This window comes from Myotis myotis, unplaced genomic scaffold, assembly GCF_014108235.1.
Source record: "Myotis myotis isolate mMyoMyo1 unplaced genomic scaffold, mMyoMyo1.p scaffold_m19_p_11, whole genome shotgun sequence".
NCBI classification, from domain to species: Eukaryota; Metazoa; Chordata; class Mammalia; order Chiroptera; family Vespertilionidae; genus Myotis; species Myotis myotis.
Window position 1 is genome coordinate 14,860,642 of NW_023416315.1, and position 19,744 is coordinate 14,880,385.

A 19,744-nucleotide genomic window follows, 5' to 3' on the forward strand; every position below is an offset into this window, starting at 1 on the left:
TGCTTGTGACTGGTATCTGAAGTGAAGGTAGGAGAGCAGTCTTGCAGAACCGAACCCTGAATCTGTGAATGTGTTTAATTTTACTCAGCTGGTGTCTGGAGAATTGTTTGGATATGGCAGTAGTTCTCAACCTTCTGGCCCTTTAAATACAGTTCCTCATGTTGTGACCCAACCATGAAATTATTTTCATTGCTACTTCATAACTGTACTGTTGCTACTGTTATGAATCATAATGTAAATATCTGATATGCGGGATGGTCTTAGGCCACCCCTGTGAAAGGGTCGTTCGACTGCCAAAGGGGTCGCGACCCACAGGTTGAGGACCACTGGGATATGGAGAAATCTCTATCCTGCTCCCTCTCCCCCATTGAAATTAGTACCAGAACCTATTTAGCATACTTTCATCTTTTTATTTTCAATCTCTCCCTCTTTGCTTTTTTTCAGCTTACAGACATGCTCAAAAGACTAAAAACAAAAAATAAATCCTGTGCTTGATCTGACTTCACCCTCAAACTATCATCATACCTCCCTGCTTCCCTCCTTGCCAAACTTCATGTGAAAGCATACTTGCCCTGGCCCAGTGCTCAATTGGTGGGAGCGCCGTCCCACACACCGAAAGGTTGCAGATTCCCCAATCAGAGCACATACTCAGGGAGCCGGTTCAATTAGTGTGGGAAGGCCACCAATTGATGTTTCTCACATTGATGTTTCTGTAAATTACTAAGAAATTTCATTTCTTCACCCCCTACTCACCACTCAGTACATTATTATAAAGCTTTCTTTTTTGTCCAGCATACTGTTGATTTTATTTTCATAAAAGTCAACATTGGCATTCTGTTAGTCTTACCCAATCGCTTATTTTTAATCCCATCTTTCCTGGTCTCTTGGCAGTATTTGACACTGTTGGTCACTCTCTATATCTGGAACTCTTTTTTTTTCCTTCCTGTGGAACATAAATAGGTTTTCCTATTAGTGAGCAGGAGTTTCTATAACAGTTTATGACCAGTCTTACCACAGAAACCATATGTTACCTGAAATATAGCTAGGCAGAGTGCCAACTTCACTAAAAAATACCTTTCACCAAGACACCTAAAATACACCTATTTGCAAATAATGTGATTCATGACCTGGGCTCTGCCAACCTCCAGACTTAAGTCCAACTTCTTCCTTCTCCCTTCCTGGGCAGATAACAATGCAGTCATTTGTAATATGCTATAATCTTTCCAAAATATAAACCCTAAGAGTGTGTCAGCATACCAGGGGTTTGGGACAATTTTTTTTAACTCGAATAATATTTGTGGTTGCTTGAGGTGAAGGAGTCCTCGGAGAACTGAAAGCATGTTCCTACACCAGCTTCTAGAAACCTTAAAGCACCTTCAGTCAAAACTATATCAGCCCAGCTGACATGGCTCAGTGGTTGAGCATCAACCTATGAACCAGGAGGTCAGGGTTCAATTCCCAGTCAGGGCACATGACTGGGTTTTGGGCTCAGGCATGCACCCAGTGTGGGGTGTGCAGGGGGCAGCCGATCGGTGACTCTCTTTTAACATTGATGTTTCTATCTCTCTCTCCCTCTCCATTCCTCTCTGAAATCAATTATATATATTTTACATCAGAAAAAAAGTTATTATTTAAGCAGTCTCTCCTCCCTTTATGCTAAATAGAATTCCTCCTACTCTGTACTTCAGCATTTATAAGTGATCTTCTGTTTTGTGCTTTCATGTCTGCTCGCCTGTGCAGTTAGGGTAGAAGATCTTTGTTATCAAGCATTGCATTTTATGTCTGTATTGGTGATACCACTTTTTACAATGCCAAGCACATGGTAGAATTATCGTGAGGGTGTTGTGGAATTTTCACCAATGACATGCTGTTGATTATTTTAAGGATATTGGTAAAGAGTCAGAAAATCATTTATCGTTTCATAATAATAATCCTATATAATGAAAGGCTAATATGCAAATTGTCCCCTTGACCCAGAATTCCACTGGGAGTTCAACCAGGGGGCGGGTCCAGTCAGCCAACTGCCCTTGGCCTCCCCCCCTGTTCCCCCCCCCCCCCCCCCCAGTCTGGCCTGATCGGCCTTGATCGAGGAGGGCCGGCCGGACCCCACCCATGCACAAATTTGTGCACTGGGACTCTAGTAATTAAAATAATAGCCACTGCATTTTAGTGTTTTTATAATAGGGTTTGTTATGGTGTTTTTGTTTGTTTTAGAATTATGATTGGTGCATTTGCCAGGAAATTCTAGCTATCTCAAAATTAAAATTCTTAGTAATTTATTTTTGTGAATTTTTAAAGTATCATTTTAAACTTATGATTTAAATATATTTAATGTGTTTCAATCAATTGAGGTTATCATCCTAATTGATGCTCGAATTATCTCATTTTTGGCCAGTGGAAGCCTATTCAAGTTTACCCCTGCATCCTTGGTAGCTTGCTTGCTTTCCCGTATGACAAAATGTTCCAGGCTGCTCATGTATGTTTTATTTCCTATACCTCTGCTCTCTAGAAGCCCTGTTTTCTTGTCATTGGCAATGCTAATTTGACAGTATTATTTCGATGTTTCTCCAGATGATTATTGTTTCTAGGCCTTTTCAGTAAACAGAGCTCAGGAGTGTCTATTACTTTTTGGCCTTTTGGCTAAGATTAAGTGTAGGGTGTGTGTGTGTGTGTGTGTGTGTGTGTGTGTAAGGTAGAATATATCCTAAGTTCTTCCAGATACTTCCATTTCAAATTTAGGCTTACAAGATTTTTATTTACGTTAGTGGTGTGCTTTAATTCAAGGTTGGTAGTAAATATTTAACAACCTGTTCTCTGCAGTGGGGATGGGTGAATATTTTTACCTGTAGAGTTTGCCGTGGTTTTTTTTTTTTTTTTTTTTTTTTTTGGTTTAAATAACGCCATTATTGTTTTTGTTTGTTTGTTTTAAAATATATTTTTATTAATTTCAGAGAGGAAGGGAGAGGGAGAGAGAGATAGAAATATTAATGATGAGAGAGAATCATTGATTGGCTGCCTCCTGCATGCTCCACACTGGGGATCGAGCCCACAACCCGGGCATGTGCCCTGACCAGGAATTGAACCCTGGCCTCCTGGTTCATAGGTTGATGCCCAACCACTGAGCCATGCCAGCCAGGCAACCTCATTATTGTTGATTTAAATATTTTAAATAATTAGGGATATAGAATCAAGCTACTGAATTTGGATTAATTTAGAAGAGTTCTCTGTAATGTGCCACCAGATAGATATTGAGCTATCAGCTGTAAAGTGTGTATGCACTTTTTGGGACACCTTGTATATTTATATATCTTCTTTTCTCTCTTAGATAAATAGCAGCAACCTGTACAGTTTATATATCTATGTTGTTTTTTATTGAAAATATTCAAATATTTCTAGGAAACCATTCAATATTAGTATGTAGACATAGTCCTCATTACTTTTTTATAATTGCATAAAACTTTATTGTATGAACTATATTTATTCATCATCCCTTATTAATGGGCATTTGGGTTGTTCTAGGATTTTTAATAGGGTTTTTATCCATAAATAAATAGTAATGTAAAGTATTGGTTATCAGCTTTTAGCATCAAAAAAATTTACTGATCCCTACATCCTCAACTTCTGATTCTGTGGGCCTTTATTATCTTGAGTTGATTTTTTTTTACCAAGTGTCAGTATTATGTATGTGTGTGTGTTTAAACTACTTATTATGGAAAATTGTAAATCACATTTAAAACTAGACATCATAGCTCAGTGGACCCTGTGTTATCTATCACTCAGTTTCAGCAATAATCAACTCGGAGCCAATTTTGTTTTATCTGTGTCCTTACCCATTTTTCCTTTCTCCATCGGATTGTTTTGAGGCAAATTTTGGGCTTGAATTTTGTGACCTCAATGTAGTCTTGCTAAGTATCAGTTGTCTCCTCTATAGTGTACAAATAATCATACCTATTTTCAGTGGGGTGCGGATAAATGCTATCAATATGATGCCACTGAATTGGGAAGAGTAAGCATTCTCTAGCCAGTATAAGCCAGCTCACCATACCACTGCTGCTATTTCATAGGACTGTAGTGAGGATTTATTGGGGGCAGGGGGAGAGTGCAGGTCAGATAGTAAACATCAATAAATGGTAGCTCTTATTGTTGTTATTATTTCTAGGCTAATGAGACTCCGTTCTCACTTGAGAGAGTCCTTCAACAAGTCCTTCCTCATTATATATATTTCTGCATCTAAACATTCAGTCCTCAGCACTGTCAGAGGACCCATAAAACAGTGTAATCCCATTCACTGACTCACTCCATATGATAATTGGCTTGCTACACATTATAATTAAAATAAAAACTTAAAATTTGGTCCCTGAGGGAATATAATAAAGAAGTGTTAATATATTTGCCTCTCAGATTTCACAATATGATGAATATTAAGTGTTTTGAGGGTTGGGTATAAAGTTATTTCAGAGTTAGGTTGTTGTTGTTGTTTAGCCTGGTCATCATTAATTACCTTCTGCTTTTGATAGAAACAGCGGGGGTGATACTAAAAATTTCCACTTATACCTACGATATAATGAACGACATGTGCCCCGTTCAGTTTACCGTGGCCTGGCTTGCACGTTTAAAGCCAGTAACACAAGGAATTGGACTGATGCCTTTCGAGGATGTAGCTTAATGGTTTACTTGCATTGCTTTGACATTTTGTTCTTGGGGATTTGAGGAATGCAAATTGTTGTCATTGTGCACATTTGAAAAAAGATTAAAGTAGTCTCAGTGTCTTACATTGGGTATCCTCTCTTCCCTATGTAATCTTTTCTCAGCGAGCTGAAGGCAAGTCAGACAAATTCTGAAACCCCTGTCACTATGTTCTGTGCTCCATTTGTTCACATTTTTGGAAACTTGCTAAAGATCTGACACATAAATAAAGAGAAAAAATCAAACTTAGGACTCTAGGTTTTGTGAGAAAAAGTTCAAGAGGCACTGTTATTTCTCAGGGGAAACTAATGAAATTGAATACATTGTGTGCCTTGTTAAAAATTCAATTAATATTATACTTACATTATAAAAATGTAATATTATACAATTAATATTATACTTAAATAAAATTATATTTAATCTAGTACTTGTAAGATTATATATGAAACCTTTAAAGATACCAGATGTGCAGAGAGCATCAGCACAGTGAAACTGAAGTGGCCCTTTTTTCCTTTTTGAATAGTATTAATTCAGAGTTATCCACACATTCAACGAGTACATAAAACATGCATTGTGTTTTCGTTAAAGCTAATCTGATAATTTTTGTAATCTTCTGTGCTTATTTCTACCCATTCATCTGATTATCACTCCAGTTTTAAAGCTAAAAGGGTCAAGTATTTGCTACATTCTCCAATGACTGGCCCATGGTCATGAAGACTTGGAAATATAAAATTGAAGTCTTTCACCTCCACTCTTCTGTTTTCAATGCCTTCTAAGCAAGCCTGGGCTCAGATCTTTATTATGATTGATAAAATGTACAGGGATTCCCCCCCCAGACCCCCCTCCCCCCCGCCTTGGGGCTAGTATTCATTTCTCAGGCCAGTTGTGCATAAGAGGATCAATTAATTGGTAAATAAAATTTGCATCACACCATCAACATTTGCTATAACAAAGAATAAATGCTCTTGGAGTACCATTGCTATTTTGAGTGTCTGTGTTTTATTTATTAAAGCAATGGGCAAACAAAGTGATGAAATAAGGATGTATAGTAAGGGAAACACTAATGACAGTATTGGTGCAGGTCAGAAAAGGAATTCTCTTGTGAATAAGCTAAGTATAAACAAATACTAAATTTTTTATGATGTTTAGGATTTGTAACTATATACTTCAACTCTACAAACCACCCCCCTTCCAACGACCTTTTAACACCTGCCTGAAAAATATCTCATTTCTGAGTTTTTCTAATCCCTACTCCCCATTACAAGCCATCAAAGTATTTGGTATTCTCAAATTTAAAATATTATATTGATTAAGAATGCCATTATGTCAAAGGTGAAGAGACAGTATATTGAATTACAGTAGCTAACATTTATTGAGCACTAACTATGTGCCAGGTACTATTCTAAGAGTTTCGCTTATTTAATTCTTCCAACAATTCTAAAAATTAGGTATTATTATAAATCCCATTTTATAGGCAAGGAAATGAGGCCCTAGAGAGTTTAAGTTGGCCAAGGTCTCAAAGGTATTTAATGGCAATGGCAGGATTTGAATCTTGTCTGCATACCACCAGCCCTGTTGTAACTTAATTGCATCCTAAAGAGAATACTATCTAAAATAGACCTGATAAATGTATTGTAAATGCTATAGTTAACTCCTTATTCTTATTTGGTAGCCTGTAAGGGAATTGAAGATTTCCAGAGACTGCTAAAGAGGGTAGTTGTATAAAACATTACCATGTTGTAAGTGGGATAGGAATATCAGTGAAGTCATAGAGATTAATGTACAAAACCTCTGCAAAGCCCTAAAGACGTGGCTCCCCCACCCCACCATCTTCCCTGACGACTTGTTTTCCTGGAGTAGAACAAGTGATTAGCATATTTTATTTGTGCTGTTAATGCCAAGCCTGTTTACCACGACTGGATTTGCCTGATTGGTGGCGTTTAGTACAGTGCTTGGCACTTCTCTATGGAGCTCTTAGACGTCAGCTGTAAATCATCTGCTCAGCCTCCCTGACTGTGAGCTCCAGTACCTCCCACCTGGTGCACTGGGAGCAGCTTCCACACACTCACCATATGCGGGCAGAATCCTTCTCTGTGTCTGGGGGCAACACTGCAAATTAGAAGGTGAATTTGTAGCAATCTGGGCAGCCCGTCACGTGTGCAAATCCTGTTCCTTGTCATTGGAATTGTGTTTGTAAATCCCTATACACCCAGGTGAGACTAAATTATACCCCTGTGCATACGCAGAAGAAAAAAAAAACAATCTGTTTAAATGAGGCCAGTTCAGCTTTCTCTAAAATCTGGACAGTATGGGTGGCCTTTTTGCAGTTCTATACTCTTTCAGGAAATGCCATCACATTCTTTTATGGAATGCTCCTTATTTCATAAAAAAATTATAGAAAAGGCATGAAACAGATTCTTCCCCACAGCCCTCAGTGCTGACAATTAGTGATATTTCCTAGCCAGCCTGTCTTTGGAAAGTGATCTTGATGACACCTTTTGTGACATCTTTATAAAGAACCACGTTCCTGTAATGTAAGCCTAAACTCTGCCTGGCTCTTATTGATAACATATGTTGGACAAGGCAGGAGGGTAGTTAATTGAGTTGGCAAATAAATGAGGATAGCTTTTACTAATAACTTTTGTTAGGTACATTGACTTTTTCCTATTAGAAGGTCTTTAAAGACAAATTTAATGACCATTCTACTGTGACTGTTTATATGTTCCTTTAGAGTTTATATTAGTCAGTGATTTTCAATATTTAAAAAATATATGGGTTATCTCTTTTTAAAGATACATATTAATTTCAGAAAGTCTTGCAGACTCCTGCATGCAGTTTCCAATTGAAAGCTAGAAATTTTTCTAGAAGGTTTTGCCAATATATTTGTGTGTGTGTTTTTTATGTACATTTTCTCTCCCCCCACCTGCTACTCACTCTTCTAACTACTTCCTTTATTTTATGTGGTGTTTTATTCTATTTTGTATTTTAGGCAAGTTTAAATTGTAAAACCAGTCAGTATTTAGAAAATGAGTTATTCTTATTTGATAGCATCTTAACAAAGCATAGCCTTTCTACCTTTCAAAGTCACAGAACTACATCTATGATTTCATAATCGCAAACACTTCTGCACGTGAGAAGGCTGTAGCTCCTCCTGCTTTTCTTCATTCCCTTGAGGCATATTATGAGTTGAATTGTGTCTCCCCAATCTCCCCAAAAAGATATGTGGAAGTTTTAACCCCCAGTACCTGAAAAAGTAACCTTATTTTGAAATAGGGTTACTGCAGAGAGTTAAGCAAAGGTGGGGTCATAGTAGGGTGGGTTCCTAATCCAATATGACTGGTGGTCTTATGAAAAGACAGCCATGCGAAGACAGAGACACGGAGAATGCCTTGTGAAGATGGAGGATTGAATAATGTTCCTATAAGCTAAGGAAAGCCTAGGGCCGCTAGGAGCTCAGAGTGAGGCATGAAACAGATTCGTCCCCACAGCCCTCAGTAGAAACCACCCTGCCAATGACACTGTGATGTTGGACTCCCAGCCTCCAGAAATGTGAAACAATAAGTTCCTGCTGTTGTAAGCCACCCAGTTTCTGATACGTTGTTATGGCATCTTTAGAATACTAATATGAGGCATGAAGCCATAAATTCAAATAAAAACCCCTTCTCCTAACGCTAGAATTCTCCAACCTTTCTCATGGCTTGCCTGGTCTCTTGAAGCAACTTTCCAGCATCCTTGATGCTCTTTGGTTTGCACACATTCATTTTATACACCACCATTGTGTTAATATTTTCTTCTATTTACACAGACTTCCAGTGGTCACTCCCCATTGTGCCTGAAGCAGTGTGGATTCTCGAGTGAAGCATTCAGGGGCTTTCCATTTGAGGCTCAGTTGCTTTCCAGCCCCTTCCCCCCATGTGCCTGCTGTGCATACCATTGTTTTCTAGACACCCACTTCTCCATAGTTCTCTCAGAATTTTTCCATTTTGAGCATACTGTTCCTTTTGAAACAAACCCCCCAAGAGAATTTTACACCTCTTTCAAAAGATGTCTTAAATGCTGCTGTAATTGTTTGATTCTTTATCCCAAGTAGATGCATTTGCTATATCTATGGGCTCACAAAATAATGTATACTTCTTCTGTGATACCTAATTTGCTTTGCATTGTCAATATCTGGGCATTAATCTTTCACTGTATTAAGCCCACAAGGCATCTTTCGCCCTTGTTGGCAAAAATCTGGCATCCTCAGAATAGATCAGAATTCCATAGCAGACAACCAGAAACAGACTTCCAATTTCAGGTTTCTGCTGCGCTCCTCCATGTGCACGTTCCCTATAGTTCCTGTGAAGAATACAGCAATGGGCTAAAATCAAAGCCTTTCTCTTCTTATTCCCATCACCATAGGTATCTCTTTACTGACCATTGGATTGGATGATAAGTTATCTGACACTTCCTTCATCTTAGAAAGCCACAAGGGAGATGATTTTTCACACTAAATCTCTTAACCTCTTAATTCCCTCCCTGACCTGGTGAAAGTCTCCCAAACAAATGCAGCAAAACTATTCTTTTTAAATTCTCACTTGAGGACATTTTATTGATTTTAGAGAGAAAGGAAGAAGATGGGGGAAGAGAGAGAAACACTGGATGTGAGAAAGAAACATTGATCAGTTGTCTCCCATATGCTCCCAGATAAGAGATCGAACACGCAACCTAAGTATGTGCCCTGACAGGTATGTGCCCCTTGAGTGTGTGGCTCCCATATGTGGTTGGTCGATGCTTTGATGTGGTCTGAAGCTGACTACCAGGTGTGCTGGCTCTGGGCCTCCCAGGAGGTGCAGACCAAGGTCAGCCAATCCTTATGTTCTTTCCAGGGCCACCTAGCCTGAGCTACAAAGTGACCTGCAGATGGCAGCTATTTATGCTGGGCTTGGAGGTGCCCAAGAGAGGCCATGCTGTTAACCAAGGCCTGCTGCTGTTAGTGCCAGGCCTGGGGCCACTTAATAAGAGGTATGGGGCATGCCAAGGCCAGATGCTGCTTGTTTGAGAGATTTTAGGAAAGTGTGAAGCATGAGTCAAGAGAAGCCATTCGTATGGAAAAGCCACTAGAAATAGCTTGGAGGGGGAGGGGATAACTTGAGTGGAATGGGGTCTCAGGGAATCACCAGGGCAGGGTAAACAGTGATTGCCAGGTTGATGCAGATGCAGATATGGTGCCTGCCCGCTGACTCTGTTGTTGGGGCAGGGTTGGAGAGTTGTTCAGCAAAGAAACAATGGCCTCTGCCAGCGCTTCTCTCTAGGAAAAAGTTGCCCCTCCTGCTCTCATTCTGATGCCAGACAATTCAGTTCCTCCCATATGTCCCTGGTGCCATTTGAGCTACTGCCCCAGGGCTGGATTTCAGTGGGGGTAATCCCATGCATGGCCTTGTAAGAGGAACTGCCTAGAACTCCAGCAGCCCTCAGCCTCAGTCTCCACTGTTTTTATATTTTAAACTTTCTTTTTTTCTTAGTTCAGTAGAGAGTTTTACTTATTGTGTTTTTTCTCCACTCTACTCTGAAAGGTAGACAACTAAAAAGAAATCAGAAAGAGCCAGAAGTATGGGGACCTCTCTTCCCAAGACTGGAACTCTGGGTTAGGTAGCTTGGTGTAGTACTGGGACCCTTCACTCTACAGAGGGGTCCTCTGCAGCCGAGATTTTTATCTGCCACGCAAGGGTGTGGGACTAGCCGGTTGTGCATCTCTTCCCCTCTACCAGTCTCAATGTGGCTTCTTTAGATATTTAGTTCTAGGACTTTTGTTTAGCTCGATTTCAGGCACTTCTGAATGATGGGTTGCTCTGTAGTTTAGTTGTAATTTTTATGTGGTTGTGGGAGGATGAGGGTACTATGTTTGCCTATTCGACCATTTTGATTGTGTGGAACTCCTAATCTATTTTAAATATGTCTAAGATGACTTTGCAATCATTTAGCCTCATTGCAATACAGTTACTTGTCTTCCCCATTAGACTGTTAGTGATGTGTTATGAAACTTGTTTCATCTACAAAATCTATGATAGGCACATAATAAATGTTTATGAAATGAACCGTTGCTAAATAAAGGCATTACAATTGACATCATAGGGTCTTAGAATAATTTAAAGTGCAGGAGCTCTCCGTGGTACTGAAGAGACTCTGTTCTTGCCTATGGGATGTGCAGAACCTTATGTTTTGTGTTTCACAGTTACTTCCACCATCCTCTCTCATGACTTTTTCTGCCACTTTGTAGTCAACTTTCTAGAGAATCCTAACTCTTGTCAAACTCTCTTCTGCCTCAATTAACTGTACATACCTTTTGGTCAAGGCATTTATTGCTCATGAAATAGCTATTTGCTCCTCCACACTTTCTGCTCTCTTTGTAGTTTATGGGGACCATGTGAATAATTTTGATTAATAGGTTATGAGGAGAAATAAAGTATACTATTTTCCAGTCGAGCACAGAATTGAGGATGTGAGCCCTCTAGCTTTTTTTCTTTCTTTTTTTAAAAAAATTCCTCGCCGAATTTGTTTTTATTGATATTTAGAGAGAAGGGAGAGAAACATTGATGGATTGCCTCCCTTATGCGCCCTGACACCGGATCAAACCCACAATCTAGATATGTGCCCTGACTGGGAATCGAACCCACAACCTTTTGGTATATGGGACAACACTCCAACCAACTGAGTCATCTGGCCAGGGCCTATAGGTTTCTTTATCCACTTGCTGTGATGGCAATGGCAGCCACACACTGAGATAGCATAGCTACCATATGGAAATATCTTAGATTGCTGAGCCCTTGTATGGAGGACAACTTCCCTGAAGAGTCTTTGACTCATATACTATTGACCTGCAACTTAGGGGGCAATTTTTTTTTACCACAAAACGTAAATTTCCATGATTAATATGGTCTTTTAATATAACCCTTATCACAGTTTGTTTACTTCCATTTTTCCTAGATTAAGTTTCTTGAGAGAAATGATTTGCTCTCTGGGTATTCTGAGCGCATAAAGATGTTCCTAACATTAACCTTGGATATAGGAAGGAATTGTACAGAAATTTTATGAAGGGGCTGGTTTATGTTCTCATATGTGTATTAAGTGGTGAGTAATGGTTTAGCCATGCCAGAGAAATAAAGGACATCTTAGGCCAGAGGTCAGCAAACTTTTTCTGTAAATGGCTACCAGCTAATAAATATGTTAGGCTTTTCAGATCATAAGGGTAGACCTCTAGTGCATATTCATCTTTTTGTTTTACAACTTTTCAAAATGTAAAACTATTCTTAGCTCAATGCTTGTACAAAAATAGTCCAAATTTGACCCTTGGGCCATAGTTTGCTGACCCCTGGTCTAGGGAGAAGAAACCCAAGAAACCTACAGATGTGTACATACAATTATAATCAGTTTGGCCATGATAGAGTATGAATTTTGAATAAGGGTCATGATAAATCAGCCCAGAGAGATAGAAATGAAGAGTTATTTTCAATGGATATAAAGTTTCAGTTATGAAAAATAATTTTATTTTTTAATTAACTTTTGCTGAAGATCTTCTCAGGCTCCTATGTTGGCTTGGGTTTATATCTCAAAAGCCTTCTCCTCTTTGGATTTCTTTAGCCTGTATATGTGTGAAATTCAGCTTCTAGACTAGAAGTTGTGCTATGAATCTAACACACACCAGGACAAGTCAAATCACCTGATAGTGAGGCGGAATATAGTTCTGAACACAGCATGGTGTGTTTGCTGTAGAAAGGCTGGAGGCAGACAATGTGTAGTGATTTTCTACCACCAGGCAGCTTTTAGGGGTGAGGGAGAGTATGAAGTAGTAGGGAAGGAACCAGTTTGTCAGGGACCTTTAGCAGTGAATTTTGTACTTGCTCTTCGGAAAGGATTCTGCTGTGTCGAACTCAGTGGCCACACAGGCCTAAGTGTAACTGTATGGCTTTGCCCTTTAGGGGAGTACTTTTGACCAAGGATATCTCACTCCATCTGTATCTGACTAAGAGATACATTTGCCAAGAGGACAAAGGGAATTCAGTAATTGTCTAATGAGAAATTAAGGTGTTTAGAGAAGGAGGGGAATCAGGAGGAGAGGGAGAGGGAGAAAACCAATCCTTGTGCCTAGAGGAGGGGCCCTCTTCCTGCTTACACTCGCCTGCTCACTTTGTACTCCATCGCTGTATTTGGAGAGGATTTCTGTTGATCAGGACAGGGGCCTGTCTTGTCATTAAGGTCCTGTCCCTTTGGGCACACGGAAGGAAGGAGGATGCCAGTGGACAGTGTAGGACAGAAAATGGACCTGTGTTGAAGTGCTATTCACTAGCTCTGTTGTCCTTTGGTTAAACCCACTGGTTCTTGATAAGTATCCTTTATCTCTAAAATGGGAATGATAATAAAGGCCAACAAATGTAGTGCTTTACTAGTATATGTCATATACTCATTTAATCTTCATAGCCACCCTATTATTTATTATCTCTATTTTCTTGGAAAGGAAATTGAAGAAAGAGTGTTTGAGTAATCTGCCCAAGAGTCCAGAACTCCTTGGTAGTGGAGCAAAGGATCTGTACCTAGTCAGACTGCCTCGGGGTCTATGTTCTCAGCTTTTCCCCTGTACTGCCTCTCCCATAATAGTAAGGTAATAATATGGGAGAACACTTGACACAGAGAAGGCGTTTGCTAAATGGTAGTGCTAGGAGAGAAGTGGAGAAGGAAAGCAACAACAAGAATTCTCATCTTTGTAACTGCAGTGAGTGAGGAAAGAATCTGGTTGACTTAGAATAAGCTCTTTTTACATAACCAGTAAGTGTGGAAATAGCATGGATCCTCATATGTTTTCTAACGTGCCCATAGACATAGAATTCCAGAGTGACTTAAAAAAGGGTTTTAGTTTTTTTGTTGTTTTTTTTTTGCTTCGAGACTTAAATCTGAAATCAAATGCCTTCAAATCAATGCTTTAAAAATTAAACAAACTCCGTGTACATATGTGAAAGTGTGTGCACATACTGTTCATTATTTTGTAGCACTACTTGAGAGGGTCTTTTCATATCCATTTTCATCAGGCTTGTACTTCACAGATAAGCTGCAATAAGGATGTTTCCAGGAAGTTCTGTGATTACTTTTCAGCAGATAAAATTGTGTTTAGCTTCGTTGAAATGCTTGAGTACATTAACCTAGCAAAGAAGGCAAATAAGAGACAAATCAAATTCTGTAAGTAAACAGTTATTCATATTGAATCATATGAAAAGTTTAAACAATGAGAAAAACAAACTCCGTAATTCATTTCCTCTCTTCACTTATAATAATATAACACGAACTTTCCAAACTAGATTTTCAGAACAGGCCAATTTTATTAAGTAATGAAAGCTTTTAGATACCACTTTTAAATAAAAAGCAATTAATAAAAATAAAATAGAAATAATTTTAAATGTTTGTCTTAAGACCTGGCCAGTGTTTCACAGTGGTCAGAGTGTATGTTCAATTTCCAGTCAAAGGCATGTAACTGGGTTGCAGGTTTGAATGCTGGCCCCTGTTGGGGCGTGTGTGGGAGGCAACCAATCAATATGGATCTTTCACATCAATATTTCTATCTCTCCCCCACCCCTTCCCTCCCTTCCAGTCTCTAAAAATCAATGGGAAAAAATATCCTTGGATGCAGATTAACAATAACAAAAAAAGTGTCTTATTTTATACTTCTAATGGGGGCATAAATTGATACATTTATTAAACTTTCTGACAAAATATTCTTTCAAACTTTCTGAAAGTTTTTGAAGTAATCAAATAATATTTATTTTAAGGTTTCACCATTTTTATATAGGAAGGTTACATGTTCTACAAACAAAAATCTAAAATCTTAATGTAATACTTGCCCTTTGGTGATATCCCATCCACAGACGTCTTTGTTCTTGAACCCCATGGAAAGTAAACTAGAACAAGTTCTACCAATGTTAACACTAACCATGGCAAATTACACACTCAACAGGTATGTGTAATGTACATCTTTAATCTACAAAATATGGAATAAACCCAACACGATTGTGTAATTTTTTCACTACTTGGGTTATTTTTGGTAATAAAATCTTCAATGTGTTTCTTGGAACTGAATGGTCTACATTTTTATGAGGATATGTAAATTTTATTTTAGAGATGGGGGATCATAGAAATTCTAGTTACAGTTCTGAAGACCCAAGGTATGCACATTAAAAGCATAGAAAGTATTCCTGAGGGAAAATGGAGTTCATACAAGGTTTAGTCACAAACTTAAAATAACTGAAGACTTGTCAGGGAAAATGACGTCCCAGAAGGCACAGAAATGTGTATCATTGTCTTAAAAGGGATCATGGAAGCAAGTTTAGAACAGTTAAAGACGTTGTGAGCCTAATCGTGCAGAAGTCTAAGGTGGCTAAAAGAAACTCTGATACAGATTCCTATTTTATAACCACAAACTTTGATTAGGAAGATAAATATATATATTTGAGTTACATATTTAAAGGATTGAATGACTTAATGAATTTCAAGCACCATACTTTGTCAGAAGAATAATTGTTTTAAAGAGTTACATTATTTCCTTTAAAAAATATTTTTATTGATTTCACAGAGGAAGGGAGGAGACAGAGATAGGAACATAAGTGATGAGAGAGAATCATTGATTGGCTGCCTCTTGCACACCTCCTACTGGGGATTGAGCCCGAAGCCTGTGCTTATGCCCTGACTGGGAATCGAACCATGACCTCCTGGTTCATAGGTCGACACTCAACCACTGAGCCACAGCAGCTGGGCTATATTATTTCTTGGTATAGAAATTATAACAGGATTGTGAATATTCTATTTCTCAAAAGTGGGTACACAACATTTAAAAGAAATGTATTTATAACATGGATTCTTTAAAATCTTGCTAAAATCAAGACTGTTATCAATCTTGTGAAACTTCAGAGTTTGAAGGATATGCTTTACTTTCTTTGCTCAAAATTAGATCAAGAGAGCCATACTTCTGGAAGTGCTTACTTTTTCTAATAGTCAATTATAGTAGCTTCTTTCTCTAGGGAAGAAATGCCATGTGAAAAAATTTTGTGTGACAGTTTACACATAACCACAACAATAAACATGAAATCTTTATTTTTTAAAATTAAATTTATTGGGTGGCAATGTTTTTTAAGATTATATAGTTTTCAAGTGTACAGTTCTATGATACATCATCTGTATATTGCATTGTGTGCCCCCACCCAAAGTCAAATCTTCTTCTGTCAGCATATATTTGATATGTTTGTATCTCCCTGAAATATGCAGCGTAATTAAATTCTTTTACTATAGATCCCATTTTCCCTTTTCCAAGTAATATTAAAAATGCAATATGTACCCTGTTATCCAGCCTGCAGCAGGGAAAACACCATCATAAATTTAAATTCATTACCAAATTCAAATTTCAGTTATCCCAAGAATAGGCTTCCGAATATATAATATAATCCCTACATATTAATTAGATGGTATATATCTTTCATGACACAGAAACCACTGAGAAGATCAGTGTGGCAGCTGCAGTAAATTGTTTTCATAGGACACTGGAAGCTGGTGCTGACTGCTCTCGTCTTCCTCGTTCTCATTTTACATGCGCACCTCTGCTCGTTGTGTGATGTCCTCCCATCTTTCCTCTGTCCACTTACATTGCACTCAGCTGTGACACTGCAAGGGGCCTTGCTGGTTGTGGACCAGCAGCTTATAGATGTCAGAACTGACCCTGCGAGAGGGCATCCTGACAAAGTCATGCAGTCTGTGGCAGTGAGGTGACAGTCTCTGAATTATACCCTGCTGCTGAATATAAAATTTTTTTAAAAAATTATGGGAAATTTTAGCCTTTCCCCGAAGACTGTTTCAGTCTCCCTCTGCAATAACGCCATTCCTGACTGTATAGCAAGGGCACTGTGGTTTGAATGCAGGCTGCACTGCCTGCTTGCTCTGTCCTGTGTGCTAAAATGGAGAAAATAACAGCTCCTATCTGATGGGGTTGTTCAGAGCCTTCAAAAAGTTAGCATTCACGGAGCACTTAGAATAATGCCAGGCCGTTGTAAGTGCTCAACAAGCATTGGTTATTATTACAATCGTCTGTGTTAATCCCTCTTTCTTTCCTATTTTGTATTTCCCAGGAATACCAGCAAGTTAGCTGTTTTATTTAGAGTGTCAGTTTATTCCAGGTCTCTCTTCCCAGCTCAAGTCATTTCAGGGTAGGGACTATGTCCCAAATTTCTTCTATGTACCTCCATAGGGCCTAACATAATGTTTGATGCAAAATAAGGATTCTGTAAATACTGTTGTTTTTCCTGCTGGTTGATAAGGTAAATAGATTTCTAATAATTCCAACTCTGGCCAACCTTTAGATGTTTGAAAGAAAGAAAGAAAGAAAGAAAGAAAGAAAGAAGGAAGGAAGGAAGGAAGGAAGGAAGGAAGGAAGGAAGGAAGGAAGGAAGGAAGGAAGGAAGGAAGGAAGGAAGGAAAAGCCAATTAAAATGTGGTAGGAGTATAAAGTGCCAGTGCTCTATGTTTAAAAAAAAAAAAAAAAAAAAAAAGCAAAAGACCACTGCCACTCATATTACTTGAAGGTATCTAAAACAAATCCTCAGAATACATATTGGGGGTGGTTTAGGAGTAATGGATAAGAAGATAGGTTATTTTGTATTACTACCAGAGTCATATGTAAGACACTGCTGGGTACTTTCAAACTGTGTATTGGTGCCGTAGTGGTATTACCCTGAGCCCTGAATTCTGGACAGCCTTTTACTAAGACACGTTTTTAATGCATGTTCTCAGCTACATTTTAGAATTGCTTGGTGAGCTTTCACAGCTCTCATTACCCAGGCCTTACCCCAAACCTGTTACGCCCGAATCTCTGGCACCCGTATTTACTCAGCCTCTTCAGGTGATGCCCCTGTGCAGCCACGTTGGGGAACTTACTGGGCCAGCCTAGTAAGCCTGCCATACTATGGGTCTGTGGCATATTTATCTGGATAGGGCATATGGTAATTATGACATATAGCTGCTTTATAACATCTCTGTCAAGTACTATGTAGCCTAGACATCCACTCACTTTCTAAGGAGTTTTGAGGAATGAGGAGATATTCGAACGTGAATCCGGTTACTAAGGCTGTGAAACACTGCATCCTTATTTTGTTTGATTCATTTCCCTTCCCACAATGATTGTGGTTGGAACCTGTGTTTTCCTTTTGGCAGCTGACTCCTGCAGATGTGTCATTTTCTACACACTGGCTCCCTGTTTATGCCCGACCAGAGGGGAGTGGCAATGCCTGAGTCACCTTCAGCACTCGGCAATTTCCCCGGGAGTCTTATTCTTTCTAACCTTGCGGTTTCTCTGGCTTGAAGAATTTTGTCTCAAGATACAGCTCAAAAAATGAGTTCTTAAATGAGAAAAAGAGCATTGTTGGCTGTATAAAAAATATAGATTTATTTTTCTATTTCTTTGCCCAGTATGAACTAGTATTCAGAATAACTTCCTATTCTAGAAGATCCTATTTCACTAGTTAATGTAACATATGTCACAGATTCTATTGTCTTTTTTTATAGTTACATTATTTTTGTATTTATTCAGAAAACATTTCTTGACGATCTGTGATGTGTCAGGTATTGTGACAGTTGCTTGGAATATAAAGATGAAAGACCCAGTCCATCACAGACACCTTAGAAAGATGGGCAAGTGTAGTGATGGAGGAATGCAGGGACTGGTATGATGATAGCCAGTTGGCACCTATCCAAACACAGGTGTGCTGTACTAGGAGCTGTTGTATGTGTTTGGGCCTTTTAATTCTCACTATAACTTCAGGATACAGGGGACATGGTAATTCCATTTTATAGATAAGAAAACTGGGTCTCAGAGAGAGTAAGTCATTTGCCCATTTCACAAAGTCAATAAATGAATGTTTTATTTAACTGCCCACTTCTGGCAATGTTTTTATTAATAAACTTTATTTTTAGAGCAGTTTTAAGTCACAGCAAAATTGAATGGAAAGAACAGAGATTTCCCATGTACCTTTGTCCCCACCCACCCACGCCACATAGAGCATCCATCTGTCACTATCCTGCACCACAGTGATATATTCATGACAATAGATGAACCTACATTAACACATCATTTTCACTCAAAGTTCATAGTTCACATTAGGGCTCACTGTGATGTTGTACAGTCCATGAGTTCTGACAAATACACAATGACACGTTTCCACCATGGTAGCATCATACACTGCCCTAAAAATCCCCTGTGCTCTGCCCAGTCATCCCTCTCTCCCTCCCAAACCTGGAGAACACTGATCTTTTTACCATCCCCATACTTTTTATCTTTTCCTGAATAGCATATAGTTGGAATTATACAATATGTAACCATTTCCAATTGGCTTCTTTCATTTAGTAATATGCATTTACTTATCCCTGCCTTCTCATGGCAGTTCATTTCCTTTTAGCTCTGAATAATATTCCATTGTTTGGATCTACCACAGTTTATCCATTAGCTCACTGAAGGACATTTTGGGGACTTCCAAGTTTTGACAGTTATTAATAAAACTGCTACAGATATCCATGTGCAGGAGTTTGTGTGGACATAAAATGTCAGTTTATTTGGGTAACTAGCAAGGAGTGGGATTGCGGATTATATGGTAAGAGTACATTTACTTTTGTAACAAAACATTAAACTGTCTTCCAAAAGGGTTAGACCATTTTGCATTCTCACTTGCAACGAATGTTTTCCTGTTGCTTCCCATCCTCGCCAGCATTTGATGTCGTCAGTGGTTTTGGTATTTTGGCCATAGTAAGTGTGTAGTGGCATTTCATTGTTGTTTTAATATGTAATTCTCTAATGACATAAGATGTTGAACATCTTTTCATAGGCTTATTTGCTATCTGCATGTCTTTGTTGACGAGGTGTCTATTTAGGTCTTCTGCCCATTTTTTAAAAATTGAGTTGTTTATTTTCTTATTATCCAGTCATGTGTTAATATTTTGTACTTGAGGTAAACCTGAGAGAATAGCCTTATGGGAAAGGGAAAGAAAGCGCCCCAGT

At 38.7% G+C, this 19,744-nt stretch overlaps 1 protein-coding gene across 2 annotated transcripts in view; it reads left to right on the top strand.

Moving 5' to 3' along the window:
- The window catches only part of RELN (reelin), a 439,320-nt gene that overhangs the window by 105,646 nt on the left and 313,930 nt on the right, over window positions 1–19,744 (top strand). The gene's annotated exons all lie outside the window — the stretch shown is intronic.